The 26,174-nt window shown below is 36.7% G+C and overlaps 1 long non-coding RNA gene across 1 annotated transcript; it reads right to left on the bottom strand.

Moving 5' to 3' along the window:
* Positions 1–828: 828 nt before the first annotated feature.
* On the bottom strand, positions 829–15,144 carry LOC113843277 (uncharacterized). The gene is made up of 3 exons (XR_005265074.2): positions 15,107–15,144; positions 10,944–11,230; positions 829–1,573 (listed from the first exon to the last, which is right to left on the bottom strand). It is a non-coding gene; the product is annotated as an uncharacterized lncRNA (long non-coding RNA).
* Between the last annotated feature and the right edge of the window lie 11,030 nt (positions 15,145–26,174).

Raw genomic sequence — 26,174 nt, 5'->3', positions numbered from 1 at the left:
TATAAAAAAGGGGGCTTGAAACATAAAGGGTGACTTCAGAGACTTTTTTTATATATATAAATTTATAAAATATCATTTTTAGATTTCATTTTTCTATTTGGATCACTAGGTACATATCCACTTTAAGGAATCCTGAGTTCTACGCTAGATGATCTCAGATTCAGAGGCATGCTTAGGTCATTAGTTTTTCAAGTAACATTTTTTCAGGTCACTAGATTCTCTGTGTGTCGTTTTTCATGATATTTTTTGCTCAATACTTCTACACATGGCATTCAGCTGAGTCCTCTGGGTAAACTAACAAAGAAAGGCCAACAACATTTGGGCAGCTGTGTGTATAAGCTATGTTTCCAAAGAACATTAAGTATCTTTTCATTTGACTAAATACAGTTTCAAATATATACTTTGTAGGAAGATAGCCTGATAAAGTCATATGACAAGAAATAAGGGAGCTACTCACTTGGCACAGCAGATAAAATGAAGAGTAGTAGTACAGCAGGATAAAAATAAAAAATAAAATATCATTATTCAGGACATACCCCAGTCAACTAGAGTATTCCCATGGGTTTCAGAAACTTCCTGTTTGTTGTGCTGACCAGCCTGACAGATGAGGGGAGAGCAATGCATCTTGTCTTCCTAGACTTCAGTAAGACCTTTGATACTGTCACAGAATCACAGAATGGTTGAGCATTTACTTTTACATTACTTTTAATATTAATATATTAGGTTTCCACTCCAGTCTGCTAGTGGTTGTTAAAGAATAGATTTTAGAAAGATCTGATCACAGGAAAAGGAAAAGAGACTACAAATTGCATGTCCAGCAGTGAAAGATCATACTTTTTTATTTGGCTAATTCAGATTCTTCACCTACAAAGCCAAGGTGCATGTACAATAGACCTTTTTTTTTGTTATCAAAACACCTTTATTAATTCATCACAATTAAAACAGTTCCCAGTTTTCACCAGCTTCCTCTCACTTTCAGTATCCCTTTCTAGTCTCCTCAAAGTATGAGCAGGGAAAAATCATGATTAAATTAGCAAGAGAAATACACATTATCTACACATTGACCATTCTTGCTGATTTTTCAATGGAGTGCAAAGAAAGAAGTCAACAAGTTTAAAAAAAAAAAAAAAGGCGCTTAAATCATAAAGATTTCTTTCTCTAAGTCCAGGATTAGTCTTCATTTCATTTCAAACCACTAAGAATTGAACATTTTAAAGGTTTACATGTGGAAAAATGAATTCTTAGATAAAACACAAATTAATATCAATTTATTATCTATGTTAAAACATGTTTAGAGATGGGTAATTAAAAGAAAAAGTTCTTATCATGCTTCATTTACATAAGAATTCTCAAATTCAAAGTTCTGAGAAAAAAAGGACTCAGTTAAAATGAAGTCCCTTGAGAGACTTTCACTGAACATCAAGAAAGCCTGAAGATGAAGCCTTTAACAGAGGAAATGCCCATCCTTAAGGCAGTTCTGGTGAAATTTCAGCACTGATCTCAGTTTTGTGACAAATATAACGTGGTTGAAATTAATGACTTTTCACAGTTATCTTCCTTCACATCAGAGGTCCTGGAACAGCAAGGAGCACAGAAAATATTACGATGCATTTTACTCATATTTTCATATTTTTCACTTTCTTCCAACTCTGTTACTTTTGTCATCTAAAAACCAGATAATATTAAATTCATCTAGAGAAACAGAATCACAAAACCCTTTTATCAAACATGAAGATTAAATGAATGTAAAAGTATAAGTGACATTTAATCAGTTTCATTGTTTAAATATTATGCGTAGCTCTCAAAACATAATCAGCTTTTTGTCAGTCACTGCACAAACTGATTGACACAGAAACCTGTTCAAAAATTGCTTAATGTTGTATATGTATAAAGATATAAACATATATCTTCACAAAATAGTGATGAGATCACTGAGCTTTTAATCCCTCTGTTCCTTAATTAGAAGATGTATTAGTGTAATCGTAGAATCATAGAATGGCTTGGGTTGGAAGGGACCATAAAGATCATCTAACTCCAACCCCCTGACATAGGCAGGAATGCCACCCACTGGATCAGGCTGGCTAAGGCCCCATCCATCCTGGCCTTGAACACCTTAAGATGCATCCACAGCTACTCTGGGCAACCTGTTCCAGTGCCTCATTACCCTTACGATAAAGAATTTCCTTTTAATATCTAGTCTAAATCTGTCCTCTTTTAGTTTAAGACCAATCCCTCTTGGTCTATCATTATCTACCTGAATAAAGAGTCCTTTTCCACCCTTTTTACAAGACCTCTTTAGGTATAGAAAAGCCACAGTGAGGTCTCCCCAGTGCCTTCTCGTCTTCAGGCTGAATAACCCCAGCTCTCTCAGCCTTTCTTCAGTGGAGAGGTACTCCAGCCCTCTGATCATCTTTGTAGCCCTCCTCTGGTCTCACTCTAACAGGTCCACATCTTTCTTTTGCTGGGGTCCCCAAACCTGTACGCAGTGCTCCAGGTGGGGCCTCATGCAGATGGGGCAGAGCAGAGCAGAGGGTGACAATCAACTTCCTTGATCTGCTGACCTTGCCTCTTTTGATGCAGTACACAACTGGCCTTCTGGGCTGCAAATGTGCACTGCTGGCTTGTGTCAAGCCTCTCACCCACCAAGTCTCTCTTTACAGGGCTGTTCTCAATGAGTTCTTCTCCTAGTCTGTACTCATGGCTGGGATTGCCCCGACCCAGGTACAGCACCTTGCACTTGGACTTCTTGAACCTCATGCAGTTCACATTGGTTCACATTGGTGTGCAGTTCATTTTCTTCAGCCTGTCCAGGTCATTTTTTTCAAAAGTGGGAGAATGTTGTAAGTTTTAAATGGTAATGGTAGAACGGTTTGTTTGCTCGTTTGTTTGCTACAGTTTTTAGTTCAATTAAATTTGATAAACATTAATGAAAAGCATGGGTGGGGACCTAAAATGCAAATGACCTGAATCTTGAGTTTTTTAATTGTATCATGTCATTTTAGACCAGGAAGTTAGGGCTGAGAATTATCAAGTATGATCCCAAGAGAAAATGATCAGCATTACTTATGAAATACGATACATGCTTTCAAACTGCTTGTAAACTATTTCCAACATAAATTAAATCTTGAAGTATTCAAAACACTACTTTGTGGGTTTTTAAGTCATTTGAAATAGATCTTATTTCCTGATCCATATCCTCACATTTGCTGGTATACACATGTGCCCTGTTAAAGATATCAATACTTTTTCTCTTATCCTCTCTCCCTGATTTGCAATGTGATGTGTGAAACAGATAAAATGGGACAAGACCACCCTCTTTTTGCTATTGTGAATTCATGAAATTGTATTTCAGTTAAATAGATTTGGCATCATTTCTTAGGAAAGCTATTAATCTTTCTCTGCCAGGAAAAAAGATTTCAGAGAGAAATTTCCCTTAAGTCAGTGGGAGTTGTTGTTATCAAAAATTTGTCAGCAATCATCTGACGATTATGATTTGACTTGCAGGGGAAAAATAAAAATTAAAAAATTAATGAAAACTACTGTGACACTTAGAAGTAATAAACTGCTGTTATTGATTAGTTTAACTTTTTTTTTTGGAGTGAAAAAAGTTTATCTATCTATTCATAATACATATATGTTTCATTAAAAAATAAAAGTGCTAAAATCATTGCTACTGGCTGTTTTCTTATAATTATTTATGTGACAATTATATATCTATAGTATTCTTATTTCCACTTTGTGTCTTTATGGACCATATCATTCTTCAACCATTTTTATAATTCCTTACAATTACTACAGCTTACTAATAAGCAGTTTAGTTTTATTTTGTGTTCTTAACTCTTATTGAAAAATCAAGGTCAGCTTTTATGATCTTATAGGAATCATAAAGGCTTTCTTCTGTTGTAATCTCAATCAGAATAGGCTGAATTTCCAAAACAAAATTTCACGGAAGAGCCAACATTGGAATGAGCCAGGAGTCAAGGTGAGCACAGCACACTGCATCAAGATATGCTGAGAGAGCTGGGAATGTTCATCCTGGAGAAGAGAAGGCTTTGGATAGACCTTATAGCAGCCTACCAATACTTTTTAAGTCTACACGAAAAGCTGGGGAGGGAATCTTTGTCAGGCAGCATAGGAATAAGACAAGGAGTAACAACTTTAAACTAAAAGATGGTTGGTTTAGATTAGACATAAGATAATTCTTTACTCTGAGGGTGGTGATGCACTGGAACTGGTTACCCAGAGAAGCTGTGGATGCCCTATCCCTGGAGGTGTTCAAGACCAGGTTGGATGGGGCTTTGGGCAAACTGGCCTGGTGGAAGTTGTCCCTGCCCATGCCAGTGGAGCTGGAAATAGATGATCTTTAAGTTCCCTTCCAACCCAAATCATTTTATAATTCAAGGAATCTATGATCCAGGTTTTATATCTGAATACACTAATAAGACACATAAATTATTTGTTGAGAAATGTAACAGAAGTTCTTTTTAAAGTAGAATATTTAATGTTCTCTCTTACTAGATTATGTCTAGTAAGAATAGCTATATTTCTGAGAAAATTGTGTTGCCTAGTATGCTGTCAGTGTTGTTGTCAGCAACAAGATTATCTTGTCAAAGAATGTACCATCAGCATGCAAACAACTTTCAGTTCTGTCTTTACTTAACTCAAGCACTATGGTCCTTTTCACTGTCTTCAAGTTTCAAAATGCTGTTGAGAAGACAGCACTTGATTTATTTAATTACAGACTACGCAACAGTTTTTCAAAATGCACATTAGGGGCTGCCAAAATATTAGTTTCTTAGAAAAAATAAAACAAACAAACAAACAACAAGAAAAAAAAAAAAAAAAAATTAGTCCTCTTTCTCCACTCTATAAAATGACCACATCAAACTTAAATTGCTGTTTTCTTGTACCTCAATTTTTACTTTTATTTGCAATCACCTCTACTGCTATTGGCAATACAGAAAGGAAAGAAGACAGCATTTATACAAAACATATATCTTATCACAAAGCACTGACTCTGTATCAGTTCTTTCCTTCTTAAATTGCTTCTGTATTCTACCTTATACGCTCAAAGAGGGAAGGAAGGAAGGAAGGAAAAAGAAATGAGGAAAGAAGGAAAGAAAAAGAAGCAAAGAAAGAAGGAAAGAAAGGAAGAAAGAAAGGAAGAAAGGAAGGAAGGAAGGAAGGAAGGAAGGAAGGAAGGAAGGAAGGAAGGAAGGAAGGAAGGAAGGAAGGAAGGAAGGAAGGAAGGAAGGAAGGAAGGAAGGAAGGAAGGAAGGAAGGAAGGAAGGAAGGAAGGAAGGAAGGAAGGAAGGAAGGAAGAAAAAGAAGAAATCTCCAAAATCAGGTTTTTGTATTTTCTCACACACAAAAAGAAAGCCAGTGGTGTGTTAAACAAACATGTTCATTTGTAGATATCATGAAAAGCAGATAAGCTGCATCCTAGAGAGTTATCCAGCCTTGGCAAAAGGATCCGGATTTCAGTAATGTAGTTTTTTACACTGAGAATTCTTGAGGCTGATGTTTGCATTGAATGACTGATCAACTATCATCCTAGTTGCTTGGAACAGTATTTTATGAAAGACTGCAAAAATCCAGGGGTAGGATGCTACTACAAGCATGTGACTGATGAATCTTGGGAAGGTAGACAAAAGCAGAATCCTGATTAAAAGAAGTGTTCTAGTTTTTATCATGTTTAGCACAGTTGTGTTCAGTTGTATTGCTCCAGTATATAGCCTGTCTTGCCTCCCACAGTGCTCCTCCCAATTATTTTAATTAATTAATTAATTAATTTTGTGCATGCTTTGCTTTCTTCTTGCTAGTTTACTGTGGAAAATAGCAGAGTTAAAGGGGGAGAAAAACTGGTGAGGTTAAGAGAATATGTCAGTCTGAGAGCAGGAGCACTCTAGTTCTACTTAAAACATCTAAGACAGGTTGCAGTAATGCAATCTCCTTTCTCTCAAACCTCATTTTTTTCTCTATGAGGCATTTAATCTCTTACATCTTTTTTCTCATTCATGACCTGGTATCCAATTACAGTAACTATTCTTGCTTCCTCTTGCCAGCTATATCTTTTCAGTATTTATCATTTTCAAATAGAATCTCTTACCACAGACTTTTTCATATGTTTTAGACTTAAAAGGCCAATTAAAATTCACAGGGGCTAATAAGCCTAAAATTTTTCATTGGTTTTAGCAATTTTCATCACAGTCAGTTTTTATATGCAAATACAAAATTCAGATTGATATTTCTGAGTTAAGCAAAAAACATGGGCATTAAATGCTTATGATTCTTACCGAAATATGCCCCAGGTAAAATGTTTGATTCACTGTAGCTGAAGATCAGAATGATTAGAATATTAGCCTGAAATAGCTATTTTTAGTGCTTCCTTTGTCATTGTAAAAACTGCATACATGTCTACTTTTAAAAGAACTGGCAATTCTGACAGATGACTGTTAAAAGAAACTACCTGCCTCTGTATTTTTTGTAGGTACTAATTGCCATGTTCAAGGTAGATGAGCTTACACATGCCAGTAATATGTGTATTAATTTAATGTATGTGCAATAATTGTTTTAAACAATTACTATTTATGCCACTTTAAAAGTGGTGTTCTGGGCTGCAGGTGTTCATAAGGTAAAGTACATTGAACCAGGTACAATCAGCTGCATTTTCAAGAAATTTGGAATTCCAGTGGACAGAGAGACTGATATATTCTTAATGTGCAAAGATGGCAGTGATCATGATATTTGCCCATCTGCATTTCAGGGAATACGCATTGTGCTTTAACATGCAAGGCAGCTCCCAACAATTTTCATTCTTAAGAGTCAGGAAAAAAAAATAAAATAAAATAAAAAAAAAGGATGCATTGGTTCATTTAAAAAATCTGAGAACAGAAATGACAACCTAGAAATTGTAACTAAGGAGTTTTGATTACAGTCTTATGATTTCTTTTTATTTTTTATATAGCATTCTTTAGACTCTCGTATGCATCTTTTCCATTAAATTTAATGTTCATGAAATCAATGTATGAAAGTTAAAACCACTGGAAAAGAAATAGCTTTAAAATGAATTTGAAACTGTCATATTAGAATTTTAATTTACATTCCAGTATGTACTGTACTTTAAACAGTGACAACAAATGATAACAATAACTACTACTAATATTAATAATACATTAACTAATACTATAATATATTCTCCAGCTGGAGGTTGAGAGAAAGAGAGACAGTGCCAACATCCAAAGAGGAATACAAGCAAAATATAGTGATAATTTCTGTTATTGGTAGCAAGGCAGATGTCAAAAGACAATACAGAAAAAAAATATTAAGGAGTCACAAATATATCTGAATTGCATAGATTTTTTTATTTACTTCAGATAAGGAATGTTTACAAGAAAACACAAAATGAAATTTATTTTAACTTGGTATGTCAGGAAAAAAAAAAATCATGAATATGCAGACCATGAAATTCTTAAACACGAGTAAATTGTCTTTTTGTTAAGGTGGATGAAATATTTCCACTTTTTTTTTTTTTTTTCTTTCCCGTGGTGAAGGTGATAAGGGCTTTATTTGTCCCCTCAACTCATTCTCTATCTATCTTAGCTCAGTCAATAAAAATAAGCCTGGGAAAAAAAATAACTGAGAATGAACTAATTTATTTTATTTTATTTTGTTGAATGTGACATCAAAATACAATTCATTCAATTTAAAAATGCTTTTATTTTAATCTAAAACATTTTTTGAAGCTCCTAAGGAAAATAAAACATTGTTTTATTCAGAAAATTGCAAGTGGGGAAGTGATAATTATAATCAATTGCTTAGGGATTAAAATGCTTCATTATGAAGATATATTTTTGCTATTTTGCACAACCCAATATCTCAGAAAAACACCCTACCTGTGTATACAGTACTTAGCACAGAGTTATTCTTCTCAATCATAGAATCATAGAATCATAGAATGGTCTGGGTTAGAAGGGACCTCAACGATCATCTACTCTGCCAAGGGTTCCAACCTGTCTGCCATAGGTCACCAGGGTACTGAGGTTGCTTAAGGTCTAACAATCTAACCTGGTCTTGAACACCTCCAGGGATGGGGCATCCACAGCCTCTCTGGGCAACCTGTTCTCACAGGCTCACCACCATATGAGTGAAAAATTTCCTTCTAATCTTTCCTGTTAACATTGAGCCATTCCCGGAATTGCTATTAAATAAAAATAAAATGACATAATATTTTTTTCCAATAATTCTTGCAACAGTGAAGAGAGATGCCATTTAGAGAGCAATTTGTTACCTGTTTTGTAGGTTTTATTTAAAAAAAAATATTTCTGAAAAAGGTAAGTACCAGGAAAGATTTGTGTCATAAACATCTGAATTATCTCACATACTAACAGATTGCAATTTCAAGAGGAAGCACAACTGCATGCCATCTCACAACATCCCTCATGAATCTCTCATCCTTGCTGAGGTCTCCTTTCATAGTGTTCACCTTTAAAATCTGACTCTCTTTGCCACTCCATAATTTATATGATATACATTAGAATTACTAATAAAATATTATTCTAAAAATGAACCCTATTTCAATCTGAGTTTTATCAGCAGTTTAAAAATAGTATATTAGAGCTTAAAATGTTAATTTACTTACAGAAAGGTGGTATGTAAAAGATTTATTTTGTAATAAACATAATGTTTTCATTTGGAAACAAAACAAGTAACTAGTCAGTGTCTGAGTATTTGTTGAAGGTTTGAGTAACTTATAAGACTTTGAACTTTAAAAAAACCTTGTCTGCTACAAGCAATTTTCCAACCATTTTAAACAGCAATTAATATCTTTATTATGCACTTAGGATACTGTGTAAGCCAATTTCTCATTATATTACTGCAGCAGCATGCAGCACATCTCTGTACAGCATAGCATCAATAGGCTTTAACAGTAGGAGAATAGCTGTAAAAGAATAGCTGAAAACTCTGTTTCAGAAAAGTCTGATATTGCCTGTATAAATTGAGTTCACATATATATAATATAGTAATAATAATAATAATAATAATAACCTTTAATGTGGTGTGTTTTGTTTTTTTTCCGAACTACCTTAATTAGTCATTGCAGTTTCCCAACATGAAAGATAGGTAAGACATATTTAACATTGAAAAGAGTGGTCAGAAACATCCTTCTGTAATTCAGAAATGTTGCTAGAAAAGTTTATGTGTTAATTCAAGGGTCTTTTCCAGGTGAGGATCTTTGATGTAATGGTTTAAATGGTTGCAAAAGTATTTCAATTACTTAAATATATTTATGTACATTTATAATCACGTAACCTTTTCAACTCACAAGACCCCTAGTAATCATCTAGTCTGTCCCTCTGCTTACAATGGAGATGACTTCTATCATAAAATATGGGAAATATATTTCTGCATCTATTCTTGATCCTGAATGAACCCCTTTTTAAAAGTTTTCCATGGCTATATTTTACTAGGTTAGAGTTCAGAGTCCTGGTTGGCTGAAAAAGAGAACATGAAACTAAAATTCACATAGATATTTGACTTTTCCACAGCTATCATATTCTGAGAATATATTATCAAATACATATTTATTTACAGGTTTGTTTTGCTTTTACAGTGTTCTAGGTTTTAAACAGACTACAAAAAATGTTTCCTCCTTTCACTCCTCTTCTTCTTCCCATTAACACAATGTATGTCCTTTAATTTTAACATTCTGGTTGTATGATTCATCTCAACATGTTGCAGTAATTGCTACATTTTCTCATTTTTCCTTCAGCATTACTGATTCAAATTCATCCTATTTAGTACTCATGCTCTCAGACAATAGGAAAGTATAGGTAAAGAAAATCTGCTGCTTCAAAAGGATTTAGAGCTTAGAAACGGACTTTCTGCAGCTTTTGCTCTATCTTTCAGAATCTAAATTTTCAATAAATTAAATAAATAAATATGCAAAATCTTCACCGTGTTAACTGCATTCAGAAGTGTTTAGAAGAAATCTTTATTTTTAACAGAAGAGTAAGTTCTTCACATTCATCTTATTGCATTGTTAAATACAACAGTGTAATTACCTACACTGATAAATGAAGAAATGCTGATTGTCATAGCAGAACCAATAGGCTATGGCACTTATCCACTGTGACTAACTGTATCTGCCACCTCTGAGACATCATTCATTTGAAAATGTTTCTTAAGCATAATAGAAGCTTTAACTACACAGGGATACAACATTTTATTTTTAAAGGTTTGATTTTTCTTAAAGGAAAAATAACAAGAGAATTGCAAGTTTAGACAACTGAAAACTGGCACACTATCCTAGAAAACTGTCTAGTGAAGATTGTTGAATTTAGCATATTTTGGCTATCTAACCTGCATCTTAATAGAGTCTGATCAAAGAAATACAGAACAAGAAGCAGAAAATATAAAGCTTCTCCATCAATTATCTCATATTTTTTGTTAACTCTATACTTTTTTTCTGGAATTTAAAATTGCTTATGTAGCCACAAATACATAAAAAGACCCAAAGTAGAAAACAGGTAGAAAATGAACTACTGACTTTTCCACATGTTCCTCTCCCCTCTTGGGGTTCACTAGCAATTTGAACTGTAATAAGAGTTTGAAAGCTCATTCTTAAGCAATAAGCAATGACAACTAGGAAGCAAAGTACAGGGAGGAAAAGGAGATGGTATTACAGGAACATAGTGAGATATGTTTTGAGTGCAGGGACAGATCATAGCTGAAGTGAAGTGGGATGTAACAGGCCAGGTCCTTCCTTATACAGTGATAAATGGACCTGTGACAATTTTTCCCATGAGAGATGAGGGGTCCAGTGGATGAATGACATTATAAGTTCTTAGGCTGTTTGGCTTGTCAGATGCCCAAACTGATAGGAAATGAAGCATCACTAAAAAGAACTTCTTCCTAGCTTACTTTTTCAGTATAAGCCTCACCTTATTGATATCCTTACTCTTTCTGCTCATTCACGATCATCAAGGCTAAATGCTTCCAGAAGAACAGTCCCTTCATACAGACAATACAGCAATGCACTGTTCCACTGGATTACTGTAGGTCTTGTGCACTTTTAATATGATATGATTCTGTTTTGCTGTTTGTCCTCTGTAGGCCTCTATTTTATGTACTTTCAACTGGTGTCTCTTCTAGGGTTGAGGAAGAATTATTCTATCAGTGGTGGCTGACAGTGATAAATTATCTCTGTCCATAAGGTCTGGAGCTGTTTCTGAACAAAATGTGAAGAAAAAAAAAAAAAAAGCATTATCACAGTGAGGCACCAGGACCTATGCCCAAAGCTATACAAGAACAAAGATGAATAAAAAACATGCTATTAATATAGCAAGAAATACAAATCCTGCTTACGGAGCTAGAGTTCCAGTTTGAAGCTCCTGGAGAGGAAAACATAAGCTTGAGGGTGTTTAGTTCTGCCATGGAAGACAACAGATCCTCCATGTATTTAGGCAACTGTAGACGTACATGAAAAACCAATATCAGTACATTTGCTTCCTTTCACATAATAAAAACGCCTTATAAGAAAATATGAGTCAGTCTCTTGTTCTTACACAGTGAGTAATGAATTTGTCTTTCTGTTAAAGAAAATAAGGGGAAGAGAACAGGAAAGGCTAGACACAAGCTGGAAAGTTTGGTGATGTTTGAGATGATCAGAAACTTCCCGATTCCCAGACTAGGTGTCTCACTGCACCCAGAACATTTAAGAATTCAATAATTAATTAATAATAATTAATAGCTTTGTCAGCTAGACTCCCACTAGAAAGATATTTCATAAGTGTATGAAATGTATGAGATGATGATGGATGAGATGAACCATGTTTGAGAGATGACCAACCTTGTCTTGACACTAGAGACAGCTTAAACTTTTAACACGTCTAAGTATAGATCAGATTGTGTCTGTTTAGGAAACATGTCCATATTAATCAGCTGAATGTTTCCAGAAGGTACTCTATTTGCATGTGGTGACTCCATGCAACCACACTTTCAGGCATTTTTGTTTTTAAAAACAATATAGTAGCATGCCAGTTACTTGTTGGGAATGGACCATGGCCAATGTTAATTCACTAGCTGCACCCAGGAATTGTTTCAATAGTACTACTTGGCATAAACCAAAACCATGTCAGGGACTATGTTAAAAACTTAAGTGTGACAAGTCAGGTACCACTGCATGGGAATCTTGCTTGGCACTCTGCAGTTTTAGTGTACAAAATCAGTCCATACATCTATTTCCTTAATCTGTTTAGGCCACTTTAAAATGCTGGGATTTTTAATGGATGAAGGCACAATTTTAAGTTTTCACCTATGAACTATTCATCCATCACTTTTACATTAATAGCTGCTAGGCAAAGTAACACTCTATATAGATAAGTGACAAAAGACAGGCCTCCTGCTGAAACATTCAAATGTTCTAAGTCTACTTTTAGCTAGTTAAATATCTAGCGGTTCAAAGAATACTTCATCTAACTAAACTAATGCAGCAAAACAGCAGGTGGTAAATGGTAAAGATTTAGATCTAGCTCACTAGTATAAAATCATCCCTACAGCCTTTATGACTTTTGGTAAAAAATAATAAAATTAGAATATAAATTAGCATATTATTTCAAAATAGAAGTATTAGTAGTTGGAATTCCAACTCTGTTGCATATTTGTCATGACAGTGTCAGATTTACATGAACTTTATTTTAAGCAAAGTTGAAACAAACAATATTGAAAAAATCTAGCTAACAAAGCACTGTTGTCCCATTGGAAATATCCCTGTTGCTAAATCTCCCATTGCATTTTTAGTTAATAGTGACATGGAGTGTTCATTATCATAAATCCCAATGTTTTATCTTGAATTGTATGTCATATAGAATGTCATATTTCACAAAGTCATACTAATGTGTATTATAATATAGTAACAATGGCATGTATTCAATCTTGATGAGAGTTTTCTTCAGAGAAGAAAAATATTCATGTTTAACTTTTAGTAAAAGTCAAATAAAAGGTGTTTAAGTGGTGCTTGTAATTAACATTAAAGACAAGCAGTGGTGAGTGCAACTGTGTATGAAGACTTGGAATGATCCTGTTTCTGAGTTTTTCTTGCAAAACTATAGCTTTGTATTTTACTAGGAACAAACAAGCAAACAAACAAACAAAAAAAATAAAATACATTTCCTGCTGCTTTCATGGACCTGGTGATAAAGCTGGATACCAAGACAGGGAAAAGGCTGTGCAGGTGGCCCCAACACTTTTCCATATCAACGACCTATTTCTATGGAAACAGATATGTCATTGATTGAGTTTATTCCCCTCAAGTCACTGCCTCACTTTTTCTTTTTTTTTTTTTTTTCTCTCATCTACATAAAAACAAAGCAGTGCAAGAAGAGGTTTTCTAGCTTGCATTTGCTTTTGCAATACAATGCAATGAGATCAGTCAATGAGCAACAAAATAACTTTGTATAATTAACTGCATGTAAAAACTTGGTATAAACAAAAATATAAATCCTTAGCCATCCCCCATCCAAACCAACATACAAATATTTCCATAGAAATAATAATTTATGCATATATTTGCTATTATGACAGAATTTTAAAATGCTAGCTACCAGTCATTTGACATGCAATGTATGGATACACATACATTTCATTTATATCTGGTAGGTATAGTTTGATGTGTTAAAAATATTTTTATTTTTATTATTTTGTTTTCCCTATGATGCTAGAAAGTTTATTCATATTTATGAGTTTTTCTTCTTCTTCTGTACACTCTTCAAGTCTTCATTATATATATTATTGAAGTATTTAATTATTTTAAAAATTCATAAGGAATTTAAACATCTTCACATTGTTCTTTACAGCTTAGTTTACACATTGCAAACTAGTTCAGGGAATTAAAACAAAACCAAAAGACAAACAAAACCAAAAAAAAAATCTTACTAAAATCAAAATTAATCACCTGAGATAGCCCAAGTATATGTACTGAATTATTTCTTATAAGCCCAATGATATGGCAAAATCAATAAATCATGCTCTCACAGTACTATTTTTACGCTGGTGTATAGTTTTTTATATTATTTAATTATCTTCAAAGAACTTTTCCATGTTAGGAAGAAACATATAAAACTATTTAATCAGTAAAATATTTCCCTTTGATGTTATCAATACCTCTTTGCTTTTATCAGGGTATGAAATGTTTATGGTTAAACAAAGCTTGCTGGAAGTTTATTTGATTTATCAGCTTAATGCAGGTGGTTTCTTTTCAGAATGTAAACTAAAGAACTGGGCTCTGATCCAGGCCAGCACATGTTAATTTTTAGGCCAAAAGCGATGTCATTAAAGTCTGTGCATAAAATTAAACAGTTTTTTTTTTTGTTTGTTTGTTTGTTTTGTTTTGTTTTTTTCTTTTTGCTTGGATCTAAACTTATATTGGCATGAGATCCTAGTCCTGTCCTGTCTCTTCTGGTCTTTCCTTTACTTTCTTTTCTCGTTACTCAGGAAATCAAAAGAGTGAAACTGTGATACACTACAAAATTCTGTGGAGGACTGTAAAAGTTTTTCCAGTTCTCACTGAAAACTGTGTAGACACCTGGAAACTTTACTTTTCTACACATCAGCTTGTCACCATTTTTCAACAGCTAGTTTATACCATAATGACACAGTAAGTGGGAGCCTAAGTCATTCTCTCCCTGCTGACGAAGTAATCAACATACACCTGTTTTCTGCTAGAAAAAACACAGCAGTTGATGTGGTGACTTTTTAACCGGCAAGATGATGATAAACTAGCATGCTCTAAACAACTGAATCTGACAAACTTTCTTTTACTGTTTGTAAATTGAACAAGAGAAGCAGGACACTAGCACATTGTCGTGGTTTAACCCGGCCGGCAGCTAAACACCACGCAGCCGTTCACTCACCCTCCCCACTCCCTCTCTGGTACGGGGGAGAGAAATGGAAAGTGAAGCCCGTGAGTTGAGATAAAGACAGTTTAATAAGACAGGAAAATAATAATAACAAAAATAATAATAACAATAATAATAATAATAATACAATGGTGATAATAGGAAAGTAATAATAATATGTACAAGTGATGCACAATGCAATTGCTCACCACTCGCTGACTGATGCCCAGCCTAACCCCGAGCAGTCCGGCCCCCCTCCCCCCCCGGCTAGCCACCCCTATATATTGTTTAGCATGACGTCAGATGGTATGGAATACCCCTTTGGCTAGTTTGGGTCACCTGTCCTGGGTCTGTCCCCTCCCAGCTCTTACTGCACCCACAGCCTGCCTGTTGGCAGGACAGAGCAAAAGGCTGAGATGTCCTTGGCTTAGTATAAGCACTGCTCTGCAACAATTAAAGCATCGGGGTGTTATCAGCACTCTTCTCATCCTAAGCCAAAACACAGCATTCCACCAGCTACTAGGAAGAAAATTAATTCTGTTCTAACTGAAACCAGGACACACATGCACCTCTTTCTGTGATGACAGACAACAATGTCAATGGTAAAAAATTATAATGGCCAGTAAAGATAGATCTCAATGATTCTTTCATCTGGGAAGCTAAAAACATTGCTTAAAACTATAATGTGAATAATCATCTATTTCCACATCATAAAGATTTCTGAAATCATTAAATAAATAAATAAATAATCTAAATTAAACTTGTCCAGGCATCTACATAAATCCATCAAAATTATAAGAACTTTCTCCTTATGGTCCACAGCCCATACAGGAAACAGCACATTATACAACCTAAGATCTTAAGTTAAAATAAATGAATGAGTAAATGAATAAATAAGGAGAAAAAAAAAAAGCTTCAAAAGTAACCTTCCCCAGAAAAGAACAGAGACCTCTTGCCAGTGCTTAAATATATGTAAAAACAGAGACTGTGTTAACTGCAATACTCCAAACAATTCTAGAACTGGACTACGTCCACCCACAAAAAGGAGATTAAAAATATTCCAATAGCCGAGCTATTGGAATAAGGAAATACCTCCTTGACTTCAACACTGAGGACATAAGAGTCATGACCTATCTGAAAAGATTCTATATTGCCTACACAAAGACATCTAGCATCCTATCTCTCATTGTGACAGACCTCTGTTGCTTTTTGTAACATCATCTCATGCTACCAAGTGGAGATAGGTATCAAAAAGAAAAAAATAATCTTGGATCCAGTAGCTGTCTCCCCAAACTCTTAAAGCTTTTGATTAATGCACTACCAGATATAACATATTTAAAATAATCACCTGAATCAGATGACTCCTTTAACCTCTCTTTGGTACCCATAGACTAACATGCTTTAGTCTCTGCACATTAGTATGATCCTTAACACATCATATATTAAAAAAAAATAAAAATAATTAAATATTGCAATTCTGTAGAGGATCCCATAGAGGATCCCGACATAGACCTGCTAGAGAGAGTCCAGAAAAGGGCCACAAGGATGATCAAGGGGCTGGAGCACCTCTATCAAGACAGGCTGGGAGAGTTGGGATTGTTCTCTCCCCAGAGAAGAGAAGGCTCCAAAGAAACCTTATAGCAGCCTTCCAGTACCTAGTGTGCCTACAGAAAAAGCTGAGGAGGAACTCTTTGTCAGGCAGCGTGAGAACAGGACAAGTGGCAATGGTTTACAGCTAAAGAGTGTAGATTTAGATTTGATATTAGGGAGACATTCTTTACTCTGAGAGCAGTGAGGCAATGGAACAGGTTACCCAGAGAAATTGTGGATGCCCCATCTCTGGAGGTGTTCAAGGCCAGGCTGGACTGGGCTTTGAACAACCAGGTCTGGTGGGAGGTGTCACTGCCCATAGCAGGAGGTGTTGGAAAAGCACACTAGCTTTTAATAGCTTAAAATACTGCCATAAGTGTTTCATGGAAGAGAAAGTTAAACACAGTTAATGTATCAGGACATTAACCATCCCCTGCTTACTTATTCATCCCCTGCTTACTTATTCAGTATACACTTTCCAGTTTTGAAGGAAAAAAAGCCTGGGTGATTCTAGTGACATGCATTCATTCTGTAGTACTGATTCACTTCAATGGTTTGCCATCATCTCATTGCAGGGAACGTGACACAGTTATCCTATCACATATATTCCAATAAAGTCTCTTTTCTTTGTGACTTCAATTCTGATCTGAACTACCAGTCTGTCTTGAACTGCTGACTACTTATCTCAGTCTTATTTTCTTAACCCAGCAAATCTTGGTCTTGTTCTCAGATTTCCAGGCTCAGACTAAGGCTCCTTGCTCAGTCGTCGCTAACATCACAGAGTAGTAATTTCCACACCCATTCTTCTTCTCTGAACATTTCCCTTTTGGACCTTTTCTTTCTGTTATAGTGTCTTCCTCTTTCTTTCTGTGAGGGTGATACTTGAGAGGAGAAAAGACAGGGTGGCTTCCCCTTACAGGAGGAGGAAAGCCCTTGGCCTCACATTGACATAAGCATAGCACACGCTGTTCTGCAAGTTTAGTTACTGAAGACTAAGGAGTCTTAATTCTTGTGTGAAACTTGACTGATCTCCATTAGTCAGTAGAAAACAATGATGGCACTACATCTTAAATATTACCTGTGACATTATTCCCTGTGATATATTCTTTTGTATTGCTATAGGTTTTTTATGATTCCACCAAAGATACAGATTATTTTGTATGCCTCTCTGAAAAATAAATGAAGAGTAATGCTTCTCATTCAAACTGCATGCCTTAGAAGTTGTGTAAGCCTTGGCTTTGCAGCGGCATTCTGAAAAGATCTGGTGAGTCCCAGCACATTTTATGCATGCGGCTAAGCTTTAAGCAGCTTGACCTGTTTAGGTGACTTTCTGCTTTAGCACAAAGCAATTTGGTTTTCACTGTATTTCAGGAAAGCCTAATTCTTCTTGTGGTTTATGCTGTTGTCAGCCCCGCAGCACTTGTTGTGAATCTTGTTTTAGTCCCTACTGTATGCATTTGTTTTTTCTCTCTTCCCCTAGACAATCATAAATTTTCTTTTTCTTTTCCTTTCTGTTTTTTTTTTTTTTTATGACAGCAGCAGATATTAAGCCAGAAATTGATTTTAAAACTTTACTAAAACTTTATATTTGATTAGATTTTATTCTATTAAAACCATTTCTACTTTTTTTTTTTTTTTTCTGATAACTTCTTTAATATTCTCAACATCAAAGATCCAGATTTTCAGGAAATGATTAACACATCTAGTTTAAAATGTATCATCTTAATCCTCATTTACTCAGGCGAACAGACTTCTTACATAATATTAAAAATACACAAATAAAAATGTTTCAAGGGGTATTTCACTATAACCAAATTACATTAGCTCTGCTTTTTGTTTCTGAAATTAGTAGAACTATAAAACTAAATAAAAGTCCTTTGCTAAGTATGGGAGAACAAAATGGAATAATCAAAGGCACAAGATATTGTATATTTTCTTAGTATTTTCCTAAATGTAATGAATAATTAGCAATTCTATCACTTATTTACTTCACATGCTACAGGTTCTAAGGGTAACTTCCCAAAGCCTATATTTATAGGAAACTGGCATTTCATGCTGCAGCTATTAAATACGGCCATATGTGCTGCCTTTTGTAAGAGAAAGCATCATCTATCTTTGGAAACATTTGTTAAAATTAAGAACAATTTAATAAAGTGTTCAACTAAAACTGAATTTAATATTCTCTTTTAATTTAATTCCATTTGAGTTTTTTTGCCAGCTTCATTACTATTAGACTACAAATACCTACCTTTTTTAGATTATTCAGCTGTGTAGGATTCATCCCAATTATTTTAAGCCATCTAAAACCTAGGTATCTAGTCAAAAAGAATCATCTGGCCATATAGTCACACATAGTCATCTAGTCATTAAGGAGATACAAGCATCCTCAGAGGCTGATTCATCCCACCCTCAGTTTACTATCTTAAATAGAAAGGATTAATTGTTCTAGGGAGATTCCTACTGGTGACACGTTAAAATGCTAGTAAATAGGTGGAAGTTTTTTTGTTTGTTTGCTTTTCCACTGTGTCCTGGCAAGTGTCAAGGCAATTCCCACTGGAAACAGGATCATGCAGTTCTGATTCTTTGTGACAGTCAGTAAGAGCTTATGAAATACCCTAGCACTTCACTGACTAGCACCTTATTCTGTTTTAAGCTTTTTCCTAAACTGTCATTATTTTAAAATATTTTGTATCTATTCAGTGTCTTCTGTGTTTTAAAGGTAATCAAGAGAACTTGTCAGCATTATTTAATGTTGACATAGATAAGGAATAGAGGTGAGCTGCTGATAATAGAATATTATGATCCATCTCAATGAATTTAATGTGTGATGAAATATGGACTCAGAGGACAGGTTTATGGTAGATGATTCCACAGTGACTAGAATTCAAGCTCAGAAGCTTTAAAGCATGCCTGTATGAACATGCTATAGTGGTTTTACCCCACTGGGAACATAAACACTCTACTACAACTTCTCACACTGTATTTGGTTTACATGGCAAGGTTTCAGTAGCAGGGGGTCTGCCTCTGTGAGAAGAGTCCAGAAGTTGTCCCGTGTTAGATAAAGGCCAGTTTCAGTCATCTCCAAGGTGATCCACCTTGGAGAGGAGGATGTAGAAGAGTATGGTTGTGGGGAAAGTTGTTCTTTGTTTTGAGTTTCTCACTGCTCTAGCTTCTAAGTAATAGGTAATAAATTACATTAATCTCCTTATGTTGAGTCTGTTTTGCTTGTGATAATTGTTGAGTGATCTCCCTGTACTTATCTCAACCCTTGAGCCCTTTTCATTGTATTTTTACCCCTTTCCCTTTGAGGAAGGGGAGTGAGAGAATAGTTGTGGTGGAGCTCATCTGCCCAGCTGTGTAAAACCACTACACATTCACCTTCCTCAAAAGAAGAGAAAGGGAGAAGAAAGTATATTGGAAAGATTGGAAAGAAAAAAAAAAAAAAGTCTCACAGGCTGAGATAAGGATAATTTAACAAAAGGGAAAAGGAAGAGGGAAAACAAACAAACAAACAGCAATCAAAGGCTGCATGGAAGCAAAAAGGGAAGGAAAAAATATTTAACTCTCATCAGTTAGTTATGTTCATCCACATCCTGGAAAGCAGGGCCTCAATACACATATCAGTTGTTTGGGAGGACAGACGTCTTCCTTCCCCTTTCCAATCTTTTATTCCTGAGTGTGACATCATATGGTATGGAATATATCTTTGGCCAGTTTAGGTCAGGTGCCCTGGTGATGTCCCCTCCTCATGCCTTGTCTTCCCCCTGCCTACCAATTTTGGAGGACTTGGTTGGAGCCTTGGCACTGTGCCAGCACTGCTCAATGATTGACAAAATATTGGTGTGATACTGGGGTTGTTTTAGCTACAAGTGCAAAGCACAGCATTATGTGGGCTGTTGTGGGGAAAGTTAACTCCATTCCAGTCAGACCCAGCAAGAGCCACTTTTCTGAATAGCCACAATCCTTTAACCATTTGTGAAATTCTGTTTTGGAATTTTACCATAACAAAAGTAGGAATTGTATCTAATCTTCACCTTGTTATAATGGAAAGGAAGCCCAAGGTTATTATCCAAGTAAACCAAAGAGGTACAGAGAGATTTAGATACAGGATTACCACCCCTTAGCAATGAGAGCACACAGGGCTTTGAAGACCTCAATACTCAAATGGGATTTGAGTACAGGAGAAATGATTGCTCTCATGCTATAGTGTAGTACAAGAACAAAGGAACAACAACAACAAAAAAAATTATTTGGATACAATATTACAAATATAAACAATATTCTTACCTCTTGATATTAGTATTCATATATCCCACCAAAACTTCATAGGTATCAATACAAATCAATACAAGAGAGTAATATTACAAAATTATTTTTTAAAAGGCTTATTTTTTTCCAAGTTTATAATTATTGAATCTAGATTGGGAAAGACCTTCAAGATCATCAAGTTCAACCATCAACTTGACCTTCTGAGTCCCATCTAATGATGGGACCTTAGTCCCTCAACGTTAGTGCCTTTAGTGCCACATGCACACATTTCTTAAATACCTCCAGGAATGGGTACTCCACCACTTCCTTGGACAGCCTGTTCCACCCTCTCATGAACAAATTCCTCCTGAAGTCCAATTTAAATCTTCCTTGATGCAATGCAAGACCATTTCCTTACATGCCATCACTTGTCACCTGAAAAAGAGACCGACACTCACCTTGTTACAACCTCAAGTATACGTAAAGAGTGATGATGTCTCCCCTCAACTTCCTTTTCTCCAAACCAAACAACTCCAATTCCCTCTACCACTCCTTATAGCTCCTGTTTTCTAGTTCTGTCACCAGCTTCATTGCTTTTCTCAAGAAAATTGATATTTTTCTCATAATGAGGGGCCCAAAACTGAACACAATATTCAAGGTTCCACTTATGAGGGGACAATTACTTCCCTAGTTCTGCTGGCCACTGTACCTCTGATACACGCCAGGATGCCATTGGCTTTAGGCTCTAGGCAAGTAGACTATGCTCTTGGACACCTGTGCACTTGCACATATAAAAACTTGGAATTATTCTCTTAGCCTTTATCTTTATAGACATCTCTATTAAAGCTAATATCAATAAAAATGCCAAATTTGAAGATAAAATCTTACATAGCACTGTCATTGCCAAGAGAAGTTGTGGGTGCCCCATCCCTGGAGGTGTTTGAGATGAGGTTGGATGGGGCATTGAGCAATCTGGTCTAGTGGGTGGCATCCCTGTCCAAGGCAGGGGGTTGGAACTAGACGATCTGGTTGGTTCCTTTCAACCGAAGCCATTCTAGATTCTATGACTGCTTACTGAATTTCATAACTGTGGGCTTTGATCTTGTGTATTCATGCATTCACAAACACTGCCATCCTGTATCAATCTTCATTATAAACTCCAGCCTTAGACAGTGGCTATTACCAGATGCATCAGAAGACAGAATTCCACCACAGGAGTCAGCCTTGATCAGGATCAGAATCTGACTTTACACTGTGGGAGATAATACATAGTGGAATTCAGGGTTAAAAAAAAAAAAAAAAAAAGGAACAAGCTTGGTTCGATTAGCCCTCATCTTCACAAAAACAATGTCAAAATAAAGAAGAAATGTGGACAAAGTTGAGATTGTTCTTGTTTTGCAGAGTGTGAAATAGACACTGTTTTGATATACATACAAAAAGAGAGAATATATGAGTATTTTAACTGATTGATGAAAGCCTGATTATCTGTAAGAACTTGTAAGCTAATACTGCTTTGTTACCATGGCAGAGAATCTTCATTATTTAAAATTGATACTGCAAGCACAAAAAGGTGCAAGATGGACAGATATTTTAATTAATTAAATAAAACCTTTCTTTTTCTTTTTTCTTTTCTTTTCCTTTCTTTCCCTTTTCTTTCCTTTTTTGTTTTCTTTTTCTTTGGTATATATTAAAGGTGTCTGATGACCACTTAAAGGACCTAAAGAGATCAGTTATCCAAGATATTACTTCAGATGCACTTTCTCTAAGTGGATGTTCTAGTTAGATTCCAGGGGCTGAAGCTGATTGGCTCAGCCCAGCAAGGATCTGACTATGTAAATATATATGTATATAAAACAAGCGAGCTATTTGGGGATGTCAAATACAATATCACACACACACACACTTGAGCAGCGATTGAAATGACAAAGAATTTACTAATGAGTTAGTTTGTTAACATACCAACCACAGGGTGATTACAAGGGTACTGATGAGTGCAATGCTTTTCCCAATCAATGATGTTGTAGATACTTAGCCAGGTCATGGTCAGCATCCCATCGATGCGGTAGGTAGTAACGTCTTGCAGGCATCCCTATGGGGGCAACATTGACCTCAGCTGATGTTCCTGCCTCACCAATGCAGAACAACTTGCCCTGTTTACAGGTTTTACCCCTGCACGTTCCTGAACCCAGGGCAGTGCACAACTGGCATTTTCAGGGGAGCACTCAGCAGTCCTTGATAGGCTGTGTTGGGTCTGTCTGAGCTGGAGTCACCTTTTCCCTGCAGCAGCCTGCACAGTGCTGTGCTCTGCACTCGTAGCTGGAACAGCACTGATATCACTCCAGTGTTGTGTCTATTGCTGCGTAGTGCTGGCACAGCATCAGGACTCCTTCCAAGCCCCCAAGAGCCAGAAGGCTGGGGGTGGGCAAGTGATGGGGAGGGGACATTGCCGGGGCAGCTGACCTAAACCAACCAAAGGGATATTCCATAACACCTGATGTCACACTCAGCAATAAAAAGGGGGGCTCTCGTGGGGGAGGGGGCTGTTCCTCCTGAACAACCACTACGCGTTTGAGGCGCTGCTTCCCAGGACGTGGCCGAACACCGCTCGCTGATGGGAAGTAGAGAATAATTTTTTCTCTCTCTGTGCTTCCGCGCGGACTGATTGTTTCTTTTGTTTCTGTTTTTCCTCCTCATTCCCTTTCCCTTTAATTAAACCTTTCTCATCTCAAATCTCGAGTTCTCTGTGTTGTATTTTCTCCCCCTTCCTTTTGAGGAGAGGGGGAGTGAGAGAGCGGTTGTAGTGGAGCTTGGCTGCCCACCCGAGTAAAACCACCACATAGGCTACTTCGATCACACAGCCACCTGGCCAGTGCATGTTGTGCAGATGGCAGCATTGTCTTATGCCGGATGACTTGCGGCCTTGTGCCTTATCACTGAGCAAGCAATATGTATCGTTGCAAGGTCAGAGTTTCCCCTTGCCTGTTCCCAATGCCTGTTTCACATAGGACCAAACCTAACAGTTTTTAACCCTAACACTGTAGGAAAAGGATTTTTCCCCAGAAGTTAGCAGGGCTGATTGATAGGTCTTTAAACTAGATTTGAAGAGAGAGAAGGCCAAAACCACGCCCACTAGCTATGGGACTGCACACTGGTATTTGAGGGACTGCATTCAAGACCCTTCAGTGTGCCCCTTCAGCGGTGCAGTCTAGTTGGAGGCAGGTAGTTAGCAGTATCCTCCAAGGGTAAGTACTGGGACCAGTCTTGTTCAACTTGCTCATCAACGGTCTGGACGATCGACCAGAACACACCCTCAGCAAGTTTGCTGATGACACAAAGCTGGGAGGCATGGCTGATACCCAGAGGGCTGTGCTGCCATAGTGGGGCCCTGACAGGCTGGAGAGATCGGCTGAGAACTTCATGACGTTCAACAAAGGCAAGTACAGGGCCCTGCACCTAGGGAGGAATAACCCCAAGCACCAGTACAGGCTGGGAGTCCTGCTAGTCCTGACCTGCTGGAAAGCGGCTCTGCAGAGAAGGACCTGGGAGTCCTGCTAGACAGCAGGCTGAACACTAGTCAGCAATGTGCCCTTCTGGCCAAGGTGTCGAATGGTATCCTGGGCTGCTTTCGGAAGCGTGTTGCCAGCAGGTCAAGGGAGGTGATCCTGCCCCTCTACTCAGCCCTCGTGGTCCCACATCTCGAGTATTGTGTCCAGTTCTGGGCTCCCCAGTACAGGACAGACATAGAGATACTGGAGCAAGTCCAGAGGAGGGCTACAAAGATGATTAGAGGACTGGAGCACCTGCCTTAGGAGGACAGGCTGAGAAAACTGGGCCTGTTTATCCAGGAAAAGAGAAGACTGAATCGAGACCTCAATAATGTGTATAAAAACTGAGGGGAAGGGTGTCGAGAGGACACCAGACTCTTTTTAGTTGTGCCCAGAAACAAGATGAGAGGCAATAGGCACAAACTGAAGCACAGGAAGTTCCGTCTGAATATTAGAGGGCATTTCTTTCCTGTGAGGGTGACAGAACACTGGAACATGGTGCCCAGACAGGTTGTGAAGTCTCCTTCTCTAGAGATACTCAAAACCTGCCTGGATGCCTTCCTGTGCAATGAACTCTAGGTGATCCTGCTTGGTGATCTAGATGATCTTCAGAGGTCCCTTCCAACCTCAACCATTCTGTGATTCTGTGATAGTGTCAAAGGCCTGAAGTTTAAGAAAACAATATACATTGCTCTCCCCTTATCCATCAGGCTGGTCAGCACAACAGATAGAAAGCTTCTGAAACCCATGGGAATATTGTAGTTGACTGGGGTATGTCCTGAATAATGATTTTTTTTATACTGCTGTACTGCTATTCTTCATTTTATCTGCTGTGGATTATTTCATTACATTTGTTTCCTGTTTCAGGGAAAAAGTGACCAAACAATGGTAAAGTTTATCTGGACCACGTGTCTTGATAATGTATCTTCTTTCAGAAGAACTGGTCTTTTCTGACACATGCTGGTATTTATTTATCTTGTTGTACTTGTTTCTCCAAGTGCCAAGTGAGTAGCTCCCTTATTTCTTGTCATATGACTTTATCAGGCTATCTTCCTACAAAGTATATATTTGAAACTGTGTATTTAGTCAAATGAAAAGATACTTAATGTTCTTTGGAAACATAGCTTATACACACAGCTGCCCAAATGTTGTTGGCCTTTCTTTGTTAGTTTACCCAGAGGACTCAGCTGAACGCCATGTGAAGAAGTATTGAGCAAAAAAAATCATAAAAAAATTATAAAAAAAATGTTAAAAATGTTACTTGAAAAACTAATGACCTAAGAGTGCCTCTGAATCTGAGATCATCTAGCATAGAACTCAGGATTCCTCAAAGTGGATATGTGCCTAGTGATCCAAATAGAAAATTAGATCTAAAAATGATATTTTATAAATCTATATATAAAAAAAAAAGGTCTCTGAAGTCACCCTTTATGTTTCAAGCTCCCCTTTTTTATAGTTCACTGAAATCTGTAGTTGACAGAGTTTCTTGTGAATTATATCTATATTCTACTTTTGTATTTTTTACTGTCTCGTTCTGTCAAAAGAACCCAGAAAAATACATAATAGAAATTCAGGTATTAATGGTATAAATTTTACATGGATGTAAAATGAGGTTTCGGAGGAGCTACAACTCTGGGTGATATCCAGCGCAGTGTGTTCTAGGTGATCCTGCTTGGCAGGGGTATAGGACTACATGATATTCAGATACCCCTTTCAACCCCAACCATTCTGTGATTCTGTGATTGTATATCTAGCTTAGCCTGTGCAGAACCATTCATGGCCACATTACAGTGCTTTGCACAGACAAGTTTGCCTTCTCGTGCTTTTAATAGGCAAAGTATTCAAAAATAATCAGAAAATGAAGTTACTTGCTCTCACCTAGACTTTCCAATAT

This window comes from Anas platyrhynchos, chromosome 3 (assembly GCF_047663525.1).
Source record: "Anas platyrhynchos isolate ZD024472 breed Pekin duck chromosome 3, IASCAAS_PekinDuck_T2T, whole genome shotgun sequence".
In the NCBI taxonomy this organism is placed as follows: domain Eukaryota; kingdom Metazoa; phylum Chordata; class Aves; order Anseriformes; family Anatidae; genus Anas; species Anas platyrhynchos.
The sequence above is the reverse complement of the archived record's forward strand: the minus strand, read 5'-3'. Positions and strand labels throughout refer to the sequence as shown.